Genomic DNA, 14,413 nt, shown 5'->3' on the forward strand with positions numbered 1-14,413 from the left:
GGGTTTTGTGGGCTTGGTATGGGAGCAGGGTCCAGAAATCCTATACAGGTCATAGGCAATTGCTAGGAGATGCTTGTAAGGGTGAGGTGATGCAAGGCAGATGCAGCAGTGGAGACTTCGCTGTGTCCTGGTACTGGATGGTGCATCCAGAACATCCCAGTTGTGATGTACAACCAGACCCGAAACTGCCACGGCACGCTGCTGGGACGTGCCATGCTCTAACACTCCCTTGTGCCCACCCATGGGTCTCCCATGCTGGGAAAAGGTTGAGTGTCAGCCCTGTTTTGTGTCTGTCTGACATAAAGGCAGGAGTGAGGGCCCTGAGCCCCATGAAGCCACCCCACTCCCAACCCCTGCTCACAGTCCTCCAGCGAGGGATGCCTCTGCCTCCATTTGCAGCCCACAGCAAATGTTCCCCAGCAGCGCAAACCCAGATGGGGGGTCAGATGCCCTTGTCTAAATTAATTGACTTTAACTAGGGATTTTGAAACTGGCGATTTTCTTTCAAAAATAACTACCAAAAGGTGGCCAGAGACAGAACAAGCTCTCATCAAGGGTGTCTGAGGTTCTTTAATAAACCTTCCTCTAATTTCCACTCTCTCCCCAACCTACTGTATTGTCTTGCCCAGAAATTGACTCCTTCAAAGTAGGAAACCAGTCTGTGATGCAGTTAATCACCGAATCGTGCGGGAACACGTTTTAGCCAGGGCACCAAAGCCAGTGTAACCGATACAGCACAGACCAGTCATTTCTGTTGTTTCCTTTGCTGGCATTTTAATGAAAAGGAAGTAGCTGTAATGCAATCCTTTTGGAGAAATCAACACTTCCTGCTGTTCGAAGTGAGGCAAGGAACCGAGCTGAGCTCGAGTGATTGGGGTTAATTCCAGGAGGGTTACGTGCACAGAGTCACATGTGAACCCAACCAGTCACTTGTCCTCACGGAAAGAACCAGAACTAGACCCAGTTTTCCATCTAGGATTATTTATAGCCTGTCCCACACATGCGTGACAATGCCTGTTGCCACTTACAAACAAAGAAGTCAAACGCACGCTTGCATATTTGCATGGACACTCCAGTTTCTTTGCTGGCACGTAAAGCCGAGATTTCAGCATCTCAGGGCCCCGCGCTGTCCAGATTTGTCTGATTTCTAAGAAAAGGGTGTTAGTCTCACGTTCATTCCTCTAGCGCTCACACGAAATCATGACTTGGAAAACAGCATCATTTTGCATCATGCATTAAAATATACTGCGATGGGCACGCTGTTATTTGCATGCATCTCTGCTATTAACATCAGCATTAATTAGTAGGCTTGGGTGATCCTAACTTGGCCCTGGGCAAGGGTCAGCACCACCCCAGCGGTGGCCTGGGCCTGGCAGGTGGGAAGGCCCCAGCCTGCCCGACAGCTTTCAGGGCCAAGGCTGGGGAGAGGGGGACACCCGGGCTGGGCAGCACCCGTCCTTATTCCTGGCTGCTTTGGGGAGGAGGAGAGGAAAGGGAGGGGGGCCTTTGGCACACGCCGTGCCCGGGGTCGGCAGGGCTGGGGAGAGCCCAGCACATGAATAAACTACCCTCCTTCCCTGCCCCTGCAATCCTCAGGCACAAAAGTAGACCCAAATTATAAAAGCCTGTTCTGTGCATCAACAACAAAAAAAAGCCCCCTATTCTCCCCTGACTTTGTTCTTTTGATTTTTTATAGATCAAAGGCAGGATAGAGAAAAAAAAAATTGGCAGGCGAAGATAGACATTGTTCTAGTGACAAGATGAGGGTCCCGAAAGGAGAATGCTTGCTCCATCGGAAGTGGCTGCGTGGCAAAGGGAGAAACCTCACTTTTCAAGCCCCTTTGCGAGGCATTGTCTTTGGGGCTGGCGCTGCTGCCATACAGTAGGGTCCCCATGGCAACGCAACCTGCTGCTGCTGCTGCTGCTGCCCCTCTTCCAGAGTTGAAGGCACTGAAAGGCAGCTGAAGTGACTGGGCTTAAAGAGCAACAGAATAAACAATATTTTGATTCATTGGGAGAAGAGAGAGAGGCTCCCGCCCCCCCACCCCCGCCCCCCGACCCATGAATGCTGGCATTGTCCATGCTTTTCTGAATCTGATTTACCATATCATAACCCCTAGGAAGAAGAAAACATCAATATCCCGAAGGAATGGAGATGTTTCTATGGAAAACCTAGGAATTTTAGTCCATAACAGATCTGGTGTAAAAATCAAAGAGATCAAAGGCGGCGCTCCCAGGAGTATAGATGCGTCTCTGAATTAAAGATGGACGATGCAGACTACAAAGTACTTTTTTTCCACCCTTCTTTATTCAGGCCTCTGTTTCCATTTCAAGGGAGGCGCTGTCCCAACATCATATCTGAGCCCAGACAGTCACCGCGAACAATGCTCACGAAGGGGGAGAAACGCTAAAGAAAGCAAATCATAACAACCATCCGGCCTCGCAGGGTTGTTTCCATTACAAACCCGAGTGCAACAATTAATTACGAAATTGTAAAAAAAAAAAAAAAAAAAAAAAAAGGGGGTGGGGGTGGGGTGGGGGAGAGAAGCTCAAGCCAAGCGATTAATACAGATGGCAGAGGCTGCGGGGGGTGGTGCCCGGGGATTTGGGGGGGCAGGTTGGCTGCTCTCTGCCACCTCCTGCATCCCAGCCCGGCGGACCCCGGGCCCTCAGCGCCTCCCCGCCGCTGCGGGGGGCCGGGCTGCCCTGGGCGCAGGGTTTCGGTGCGGGGCGGCCCCGACCCCGGCGGCTCTACCTGCGGCGGGCGGGGAGGCTCTGCCCGCCCAAGGCATCCGCGGGCCCTGCGCGCCCGCTCTTGATCGATGAGCGGCTCCCAGGGTGGTGCCGGGTCTTCTCGGGCTGGCACCAGTCCACCGAGTGCCGTAAAACAAAGCAAAACCACATTTAAAACATGACGGGGATAGTCAGCTCGCCTGTCTACCAGCAGCCACTTCATCACGCACGGCCCGGATCCGCTGTGCCAGCCGGAGCGACGCCGGCGACACGGCTGTCCCCTCGGGGTGCGGGTTACCCCCGCGTCCCCGTCTCCCCGCACAGCCACCCCTTCCGAAGGGTGACGCTCTCCCTGTGCAGACACCCCTGGGCCTTTTTCCCGGCGGCTGGGAAGCGTGGGGGGAGAAACCCCCTTGTTTCGAGCCCAAGAAGACGAATATTAGAGAAGTCAATTAAGTTGTTTGGAAACACATGTAGGGGAAAAAAAAAAAAAAAAAAAAGCGCTGGGACTAATGTTATGAAGAAAGCCAATTAAAATGGTTTGATAAGCATATGTATTAGCAACAAGTGTAGCACAGAGGTCAGAAACAACACTAAGTAAACAGAGTTGACAGAAGAGTGAATCTTTTGTGGCGGGTGCGCAGCTGTCCGGCCTCCCTTTGTCCGGGCTGAGGCTGGGTGCACGCTCCCTGCTGCCCTCTCCCCAACTCAATGCACAAAAACAGATTGGGATGTTCTGCATGCATAGGCAACATTGCAGCTCCAGTCCTCCCTTTTCTGTTCCTTCTTTAGGAGACAGGGCTCTCCAGACATTTTTTCCTGACAGTAACAAAGCTGGGCTGTAAACCAGTTCAGAATAGGAGGGGAGAAAGAAGAGAAAGGAGTCCCCGAGGGGGAAAAAAGCGCCATGTCACGGGACAAAAGAATAGGAAGTTGAAAATAGAAATAAAACTGAAAGCAAGAATTATCTTGTTAAACAGAGGTGCTTTTTGTCCAGAGTCGTCTTTGTGAGAGTTTTTAAAGTATCACGAAGACGTGGAACAAGTGTGTAAGTCCCCACACGTACTTCAGTCAAAGATTCATGAGCTTCCGAGAGCCTTGATGGCTTATTTATGTGTCAGCAAATTCTGCAGCCTAAATACGTTTTAAAAAACAGATCTAGGGTTAGTCGGAGTCCCGCAGACACGGCTTAAAACGTGCGGGGCGGGCAGGGGGATTCCTCCCAGGCCAGGGAAAGGAAATGAAAAGATCAAGAAGCAACGAGCCGGTTTCTTTTCATTTCAAGTCTCGAGAATAAACACAGGCCGGGCTGTTTTCTGCCGGCTCGGCCCCCCCTGCGCACACAGGCACCGGGTGCGAGTGCTTCAGGATGGGGCCGGGAGCACCCCGTTCAGTGAAAGAAAACAAAACTTTTTCTGGCAGGCGAGGTGAGGTGCCAGGGCTGAGCTCCCCCCGCCGCCTCCGCCGGGCTGGGGGCTTGCACCTTTGCGGAATCAGACACTGTGGTGTGAAAAACCATCACTTTCTCCTGCCACCTCTTCCCGAGGAAAGGATGCGCGTTTAGGGAGTGATGCCGCACTTCCCACTCAGGCAAAGCCCCGGCACCGCCGCTTTCAACTCGCCTTTGGTTCTGCACTTGTCTGTCTTGGTTTAACGTCACTGGAGAAAAAAAAATAGTTAAAAAGAGGGGGGGGGGGGGGAACAAAGTCAAGCCGGGAGCGGCAACCAAGGTTGCCCCAAGTCGAGCAAACACACCTTCTCCCTAACTCCGCTCGTCCTCTATGTCCAACATTGAGCCTCGCTCGCCTTTCCCGAGAAACCTTCTTGGAGCGCAACTTTTGTTGAACCAGAGCTGGCAGGGAAACCTCAGGAGAAACAATACAGCTCGGTTCCCAGGGACAACACGTGTTGCCCAATGTTGCCCAAATTGTCCGCAATATTGTCAGAGTAACTATGCGGCAAGTGGCTTTTGCAGTCCCCGGAGAAACTGATAGCTCTTGCGTGCTTTTGATCCTGGACTCTGGTTTAGTCAAGTTTCGGTTTGGAAAAGACAAATGCGAAAGCCTAAATTTTATGACTTCGGGATTTGAATACGAATCTTCGGTCTGGGCACGAGAACACACCAACCCACTGCAAATCAGAGGGGGAAAATCATTATAGCCTGTCACTGGAGTTGTTGTTCTCCCTTTGAAGCAGAGTCCAAGCGCAAACTTTTCTGATGAATCGAAGTCGTTAAATTTTAGTGTGGATGAGTTATGGCTTAGCTTCCAAAATAGTACAAACGTTTAATAAAAATCGCCTCATCTGTGGCCTTTTAGAATTGTCTTGTTTCACCAGCGAAAATTAAATCTGGGACAGCTCACCCTTTTCTAAATGCCATCTTCCCAGTGAACTCCATTTATTAACATTATCAGTTTTCTGTTTCAAGTCTGTCAGTCTTATGATTTAAGGAGACTCTTTGTCTTAAAGCAAAGATTTCACAATCGGAAAAAGCCGACTCGAGCCACACTGCTGCGTGACTTCGGCAGCGTGGGACGAGCGGCCCCGCCGGGCGCGCGTACGTGGCGCTAAAAGCCCGGCGATGGGACACGCGGGGCCCGGCCCCGCCGGCCGCGGCCGGGAGCGGGGCGGGTGCGGGACCCCCGCGCTGCCCAGGTGCGAGCCGCGGGCGCGGCGGCTCCCGCGGGCTCTGCCGGGCCGGTGGCGCCTCGGGCGGCGACGGTGGGGCCGCCGTGGGGCGGCTGCGCGTGTGCGTGTGCGCCGGGGACAGCCGCCACCCGCGCTCAGCCCGCCGTGAACTCGCCTCGCACTTCCGAGCGCGGCCGGCCCCGGGGCGAGGCACCTTCCCCGGCGCTTCGCCCGCTCCCCCCTTCCCGCCCGGGGAGCAGCCGGGAACGCTGGGGTAGTTTGCACATTCGACATGAATTTCAGTGAAACCAGATGCCAGCGTCTAAATTAATACTAGTGTTTTGCAGATTCTATAACCATTAAAGCATCGAATTAATTAAGTTCTGCGGCTTTCTTTAAGTCGAATGCTATCGCTTTATTCCCATCGATGGGAGGCGGGTCAGCGCACTCGGGCACAGTCATCAGATCCTTTCCAGAAGTTTATCTGTACATCAGAACACGTTCTGAACCGATTCCAGGAACACTCTGCTTCTTATCCGTGAAGCCTGCAAGCTTTGGAGAGCACGGTATAAATAGCGCGGACAAGCCTGTAATTGCAGCAGAGCAGACCCCAGCCCTCCCAACCTGGCCATTTGAAGGAGTATTCGGATTTTTTTTTTTTTTTTTCGGGAGAAGGGGTCGCTTGGAGGTCTTTTTAACTTTTGTTTTTCTGAGGTTGTTTTTGTCGTCTTTTTTTTTTTTTTTTTTTTTTTTTTTAAGAGGCACTTCCCAGTAACCCCGCCCCATCACAGCTAGGTAAAGTCAACCGGCAGGGTCTAAATTACAAATGTTTTAATGGGAGAGGGATTGGCTGTGGACCTTTCTCGTTCACCCGCTTGCAAACAAAAAAAAATAAAAAGTTTCCTAGAGCACAGGAAAGCCCTGATGACCTTACAATTCACCCCGCACATTAAAACAGTGGCTGCACGGCTGCCTGCCTGAGAAGAAAAAGCAATAGACTTAAGAGGAAATTGAAACAAGGACATTTCTGCTGAGATCGGAGTCGGTCTGGTACATCTTTTGGATCAGATCAAGACAACTGGGTTTGATTTTGCTTGGCTTTACGGGGAACACTGGGAAGAGCAAACCGCATCAAGGTGGGGCCCAGGGCTTCAGAAGCGAGGGGCTGATGCGCCCTTCTCCCCCCAGCAGCGCGGTGCCGGGCGCTAAGCAGGACAGGCAGGTACAGCTCAGCCCTGCTCCCGGCTTCGCACCACATGCCCACACCGGAGGAGGAGCACGTCTCCGAACGGGCTGCGGATCTCTGCTAAAAGAGATGCCCCGGCTCCCTGGGGCCACGGGTGGACCCCGTGTCCCGACCCCTCTTCCGCCCCCTCCCGCGGAGCTTCAAAGGTTGTCCTTCCGCGGGGGTTTCCGCCGGCCCTGGCCGCTGCCTGCTCGCCCCGAAATAGCAATCCCATCTGGCGCAGGGGGATCTCGCCGCCAGGTTTCCTCCTCCGAGAGGAGCTGCGCCCTGCAACGTGTTTGGGGAGAACAGGGGCGAACAGAACGGCAAACTTTGGCAGAGCCCTTTAGGGGAGAAAACGGCAGGTTAGAATACAGGCGAGAGGCAGAGGCAGGGTTCCTCTGCCTGCTGAGGATCACAAGGAGAGGGGTGCCTTTTCAGCAGACTTCCAGAGAAGCCACAGGAGGAGGGAGAAACTTGCTGCGCAGGACACTTCAGCACTGGGTAGCTGTGTGCAGCAGCGCCCGAGCAGCGGGAATGAACGCGCAGCAGCGTAGCCCTTATTTCTCCCGTGCTTAATCTCACGATTACCATTACCCCTGCATGCCTTCCCCTGCGTGTCCTCACTCAATTAATAAAAGAAAAAAAAAAAAAAAAAGAAGATAACTGTACCAGAGGCCTTTGAAAAGTTGAGCGCATCCCGGGGTTGGCGTCAGGCACAGCGCTTGGCGCCGCGTTGCTCGCCCGGGCTGGGGCCGGCTGTCTATCGCGACACGAGGCGGGCCCCGCCAGCGCGACACCCGCCTGCGGGTCCGGGGGGGGGGGGGAGAGGGGGGTCGCAGGCGACTGCGCCGGTCCAGGGCGATTCCCCCGACATCCTCAGAAGTGGGAAGGTTTTCTGGCTTCGCGTGGCCAGATCTGGGGCTGCGGCTCGGCCGAGGTCTCCAAGACCATCCCAGGAATGCAAATATTTCAGTCTTTCCTATGAGAAAAAACCCCTACCCGGGGTAAGTCCCCGCGCGGGAGTTTGCTGACCACGTCCAGTCCCTCCCCGCAACCACATCCCCTCGCTAAGGGACATCGGCGAGCTCTGATGGTAAAAGGAGAAATGACTTCATGGCCAAGGGTCACATTTCCAGTAGCAAAGCGCTGCTAATATTTTAATTACGTTAAAAAAATAACTGGATTAAAGGATGCAGTTTATTGGAATAATGCGAGTGTATTTCAAAGAAATCAAATACCCAGAGTTAATCAATATTCAGACACTCGAGGCTACAAAGCTAGGTGAAAACAAAGCCGTTTTCAGCAGAGCAGCAGTAATGTGCAGCACCTGAAGTAAGTCACTGCTGGGGAGCTCTGTCAGACACTACTAATTAACCTACTTTTCAACGGAGTTGATGTCAACTTTTTGTAAGCGAGGAGAGAGGCGCGCTTTTCCTCGGATTTCCTCCTCGCCCGCCCGCGGGTTGTCCCCGGTTCCGCCGCCGCGGATCCGCCGCGATGCTCCGGGCAGCCCCGGCGGGGCGGTGCTGCCGCTCCCGCTCCCGCTCCCGCCCGCCGACCCCAGCCCCGGCCGTGAGACCCCCGTGTGCTCTCGGGGCTGGGCAGCGTCAGTCAGGCGATCTACGCGGTATTTGACTTTTTATTTTTAATGGTTTTTGGAGCGTTCTAGCGCAGCACCGATTGCAATGACATTTTTTTTTTATTCCCAGGAGTCACCCTCTGCCTCCTAAACGTTACAGGGCAGCGACCGGTCGGCGGTAGCCCTCTTCAACCCTCCGACTTCCAGTAAAGAAGCCATTCTCCACGTGGGAAAGCAGCTCCTTTTCTAGGGGGGATGTAACACGGCGCTGTTTGTTTTACTTTAAGAAACCCATCAGAGCAGGAGGACAATACTAAATTGTCCTCTACACACCCAGGAGCGCCTCTCAGGGATTCTTTAATTCAACAGCATGAGAATCTCCTGAATAGTGTGTCCCACACCCCTTCCCAAATAAATCAAGCCCCCCAAATTTCTCATACAGAAACAAATAAAAGGGAAGACCCAGTCTTTCTCTCTACCACATCTTTCCTAAAGCAACAACAAAGCAAGCTACCCCACCTTCTCTGAACTTACATAGCCCTTTAATTAGGTATAGGCCTGTGCCAATTTATATCACCTGTGGGTTTGGCCCATATAAGAGAGCGCACTACTTTTTCTTTTGGAATGTTCCCACTAAGGGGGAGCTGGAAGGTTACTGGTAGGAAGTTCAGACCTGGGCTATAAATAAAGGAAAATTAGGAGATTGTACCCGAAATCATCAAGTTTGATGGCAGCTCTAGGGCATGATTTGCAAGGAAAGATAGCACAAAAAAAGATTTAGTGTAGAGAGGACAAAGCTTAGAAGAGTCTCTGAACACAGAAAAAGTTATTAGTAAGGAAAAGGACTAAACACTTTCTCCGCAGTAGACAGCAGAAGAGAGTGGGCTTAAATTGCAGCAAAGGGTGTTAGAGGTAGAGGTAGACCAAGGTCTCCAGCTGCAAGGACAGCTGAGTGCGGGAACTGACCCCAGGGAGCTTTTGGGGCCTCCATCCATGTTGAAGAAGCCAGACAAGCCTCTGCTAGGGATGATGTGGGTGTAGGGATCCTGCCTTGAGGCAGAAGAGTCCTTCTTCAATCTCTCTAGCTATATCTCATATATTTTAGGAAAGACAAATGTCAGGTTTGGCACTAAAGAAAAATGAAGTCAAAGAACTGAATCTTGTAGCGTCAGACTCAGGCTGTGTAGAGTTCCTCTGACACTGCTCCCAGTGAGTGGGACCAGCTTTCAGGATACTGAGGCCGGCTTTGGCAGCAGAGGGAGTATTTTAAGTATTTAATTATGTACTTACCATATTAAGCAATAAAGGACAAGCCAAGTGAAAGGGTGAACTTTACAAGGTGGAAGGACTGGGTACTGTAACTCCAACTAGGAGTTGGAGTGGTGAGATCTCCAGGTAATGTGTGCATCGCTGAGGTTGTTCTGGACCATGTCCTGAGGTGCAGGGACATTCCTAACTTAAGAAACGTTTCTACTGTGGAGGTGATCACTTTCCCAAAACAAATAAGGATCTAACTTTTGAAATCGGCCTGGGTGCTAACAGCTCTGAATGTTGGTGTGAGTATTTTAATTTAAAATGTCCAGGTCTCTTAACTTTAATTCTTCTACCCACCAGACCACTAGGAACAAGATTCAGCACATGCCCAAATGCTGAAAATTCAACTGATTTTACACCTGCATGTCTCTGAAATCAAACAAACAGCTTTTTCTTAATTGGGGGTTGAGGAAAAGAAGTATGTTATCTTGGGGCTTGATTTCTCGATGTATTGGAGGAAGTGTGCAAGAGGTGATGAGAAATATGGTGGGAGCTATTTCTAATGGAAAGCAGAACAAAACTCTACAGTGCTCTTCCCTGGAATTCAGTTGTCATCCAAGTGTTTCCCATGAGTAATAACATTCCAGATATAACCACCTGGTAGCACTGGGTACAGCTTTAGAGTTTAAAATTATTTTTTGCGTATATGAACCTGAAAACATTCTTTCTACTGGGAGACAAGCTGTTCAGTGAAGAACTCCCACTCTTTCCTCTGCTTTGATTTAAGCTTTTTTTTTTTTTTTTCCATTTACTAACATACTTATGGAAATAATTTGCAAACATATTGTATCTTTTAAAGTTTGAGATATTGTGCCATTTGTTCTTATGCAGACTCTTAAGTGAAGTCATTGTGGGGGTTCTGCTTAAACAGTGGACGTGAAGAAAGCTTCATGTATTTCACGGGTTGGTGGGTATGGATTTTGCTACAGCATTTCCCCTCCTGCTTGTTGCACAATTGTGCATTAACTTTTCACTTTTCTTTTAAAAGAAATAACAAAAAGTTGAGTCTAGCAGGCTCAGTCACAGAGGTTACTATATAAAAATAACCTCCAAACCTAAACCAATCCATTATTGCCATTTTGGGTTGGAGGGAAGCTGAAATAAGCTGTGGGTATGAACAACCCCGTGTATTTTAACGGGTTGCTAATTCAGAAGCAAAAAATTAGATTGGGAGGAATGCTGTGTAAAATAAATATCAAATGCATGACTCATCAGCATGTTGTTTCTTTTCTGTTTAATCATAGCAGGCTTTCAAGCTCTGTCACTTACCTTAAGTTACCACGAAACACCTAGCTTTTTTAACAAGATGCAGTAGTGTTTAGGGATTTCAGTCCCATTTGCTCCATGAAAGTACCCAGGATGCTACCTACATGACAGGAAGAACAAACTTTACCTGTGATAATTTCTTTTTGAAAAGTTTGCCATGCGTATGTTTTAAGAAAATAAACACAAGCACATGAGCAGTGCAGCAATTACAATGCCAGACAGTCATTTGTATTGAGTAGGTCATTTAGAATGGAGTTCTGGCAAGTGTAAATGTCTGCTGTGCTGCTTACAGCTTCTCTTGGGCACAATAAGATTTGTGAAAATGTTTTCTACTTGGTGTTTCTTGAACAAACATTTTCTTTGGAGGAGTCAAGGATGTGTGTCTTTTTCTTGTTTGTTCTCCCTGAGCACAAATGACAACATAATTATTGCATGCAAGGTAGCAGTGGTGTTGAGGGACTTTCAGCATATTTGTGATTTTCTCTTAATTAATTTTTTTTCTTCCTCTGGCTAAAATTTTTCAGAAATGTATTAATTGTCTGTATAAATCATACATAAACCCTACAATTTATGAAATTACTATTATTATGGAGGATGGATGCTGACATTTTTGCTTTCATATACCAAGAACTTATTTGTTCTCTTGTTGATCTTATGAAATCTCATAGCTTTCTGTCTAGGAAATAGCCTTGCAATTTGGATTTTGCCTGTACAGACACCCACAGGAAGGGTTTTTTTTTTTTTTTTTTTGGTAGATAAGTACTCTTATGTGGCAATGAAGAGGAAAATTTGGTGTGCTGTTACTTGTGCAAAAACATGACAGATTAAAACATGATACAGCATGGTATTTTGTGTAGCTGGGAATAGGATTCCTCAACCTCTCTACTACCACCTATCATAAGTTATTTAATGAGATTATCTGAATATGTTCACCACTAAAATAAAAAAAAAAAAAAAAGATTGTGGGAATCTGAAGAGATATAAAGGGGAAACTTCCTTTCTGTGTTTGATCTACAAATTGTAGAGAACTCTGATTAGAAAGAAAGACTGCAGCAGGAGCTCTCTTCTAGTGCAGTGCAATGTCACCCTGAGATACTGCAAGTAGCTGAGGCAAAAGCCTTGGCTACATAGATGGGATGGCTGATGGTGGCCTGAAACAGAGGTCTCCAGGCCTACAGTAATAGAAGCAGTAATCATGCCCATGCTTCTCATATCCTTTGAGTCATGAGTTCATGAGGGAGCAGTAGCATATGTCCAACCTATGGGACAAATATTCTATTTGACATTCTCTGGGGTCCCTGTCTCTGATTATCCAGAGAACAAATATGGCTGATGAATTCCATGATGAAAACAGTGGAAAGGAGATGGGAAAGGGCTTGTGCTTGTGTCTTGCCCTAATACAGTCACGATGAGGATCATGGCATAGGCTGCAATCTTGAGCTTGGGCATGCTCCTGAGTTCCACAGGCTGCAAGCAGCAGCTTGTCCTTTCCAGGCTTTTCTCCTGACTCCAAGGCTGATACCCAGGTTGGTAAAGAGCAGGTAACCTCTTTTGACAAGTCACCATAAATCACTATAGTTCAGAAGTCAGTCGTCAAGGACTGACAGCTCTGGAGAGCACTGTGGCAAAAAAAGAAACAGCGGACTTCCTGGACCATCCACTTTTAGACGATTTATGAAGGGGAAAGCCATGAGTTGTAAGAGTTCAACAAAGAACTTCTTATTTTGATAATTATTGTCTCGGATCCATACACACCACAGATGTAGCTAAAAGAAACCATTGCAAATCCCAGCACACAATTGCTCCAGAATCTTGTGGTGAGCTGCATGCTTATGTTTTTTGAGCTGCCATTGCCTTCTGTGCCACATGAAGCTGAGGTTGCTGGAAAAAAGTAGTAACTAGTAGATCTGGTTCTGTTAAAGTGCTGGTGATGGCTGGTGCAAACAGCCTTGCTGACACCTGCACAGTTAATCTTGTCCTGCAAGGGCTGGTTCACTTTGCTTTCTGATCCACAGATTGAGATTGACTGTTCAAGTACTTACACTTGGTTATGCATCTGCTGCTGGGCGAGGAGGGAAAATGGCTGTCTGCTGCTATCTCAGAAACATGAGTTTGCTGATCGCTTCATGGAAGAGCATTCCTTTAGTGGCCATGGCACTGGATACAACGGCTTAGTTTCAGAAAAGCAAAGTTTTTAGTAATGTAATGCCCAGGCGTTTGAATGATTTGTGGTGTTCTCTATAGCTCATACCGGCACGTCTGTTCTTTACAGTTTGGGGCAGAGGACAAGACAAAAGGTCTTTTCTAGACAGCAAGGTCATCCTAAAAGGATTTAATTGGGAATTCCCTTACTTCACATACATGAATTTTTACTTGACTTATTCTTGCCCTACACACTTTTGAGGAGAGGGGACGTGCCCTTGTTCTTTAGGAAAACATGTGTGTCTGTCCCATCCCCCGCGTTACTTTTCTTAAACCGTAAATGTAATCTGGTTATTGTGTCACCCTTGTCTTGCTTGGTGTGCCCCAGGATCAGCTTGCTTTGCTATGGTGAAAGACCGGATTTGTTCTAGTCATTTTTGCTTTGGCTTGCACGCACTTTTTTTGAGTGTTACTGACTGTATCATTCATCAAATTAGATCAGATACCAAAAGGTTTTTTTTCTGAACATCAGCTATATGTAGAGGCAATGAGATGAATTTCCAGATCAAAGATTTCTGATGTTCTAGGAATATTCTAGAGGCCTCTAATTTCAGATCACTGTCACATTGGTGAACAACAAGGGCCTTGGCAGACTTCAGATTTATGTGCAGCAGAGAAAAAAAATTGAGCCTCTAGATATGATATGTCTGGCCTAATTGTGGTATGGTCCAGTGAGCTGTGCAGTGTTCTGCTTGATTTACCTCAGTGTAAACAGTGTCTGATCTCTTCTCCCATATCGGTCTCGTCTCCCCCTCCTTAGGTAAGGAAATCAGGAGAATTTTTGATCCCTATAGTCAGAGCAGTGGCCTGGCCTCCCACAACTTGTTTTATTTGAGGGACTCCCCAGCCAAATCTCCTGTGTTCAATTGGATGCTGCTGCTTCCAGGATGTGCTGTTCATGTTCATCCTGCTGTGCTGGCGCTTCTCTGCATGCCTTTAGTATGTCTGTGATGTTACAAATACCCCAAGATATATGGATAGCCTTTATCATAGTTTGCTTGAATTCCTTCTTTATTTTTAATGGATCACATAGATCTGATAAACAAACATTTGTTTTCATCTAAATCATAGACTGGAATGCCTCTTTTGGCCTTTTGGCTGTTTGCTTGTTTGTGTGTGTGTAAAGTGCAGAGTGTTTTGTAGAAATTCAGTACTGCAGGAAGAAAATACCTTTCAGATGTGCTTTCACTAAAACAATAATAAAAAAAAGTTTCTCGTTATTTTCCAACATTATGCATAGTTATGGTATTCAGATTTAATTACATACAGAATAAATATGATGCAGACCCCAAACTGGTGAGATCAGCTTTCAATCACAGCAGGCCGTAAGCTCTAGTAATTAACCGTACCTCCACAAACCATCCCCACTAATAAATCCGGGGAAAAAAGAACACAGCAGAGGAAAAAAAGGAGAAATGAAAAAGATTTTATAGCAAAGGGCCAAACAGCACCCTGACATATAC

The sequence above is a fragment of the Pelecanus crispus genome, chromosome 9 (genome assembly GCF_030463565.1).
Source record: "Pelecanus crispus isolate bPelCri1 chromosome 9, bPelCri1.pri, whole genome shotgun sequence".
Lineage (NCBI taxonomy): Eukaryota > Metazoa > Chordata > Aves > Pelecaniformes > Pelecanidae > Pelecanus > Pelecanus crispus.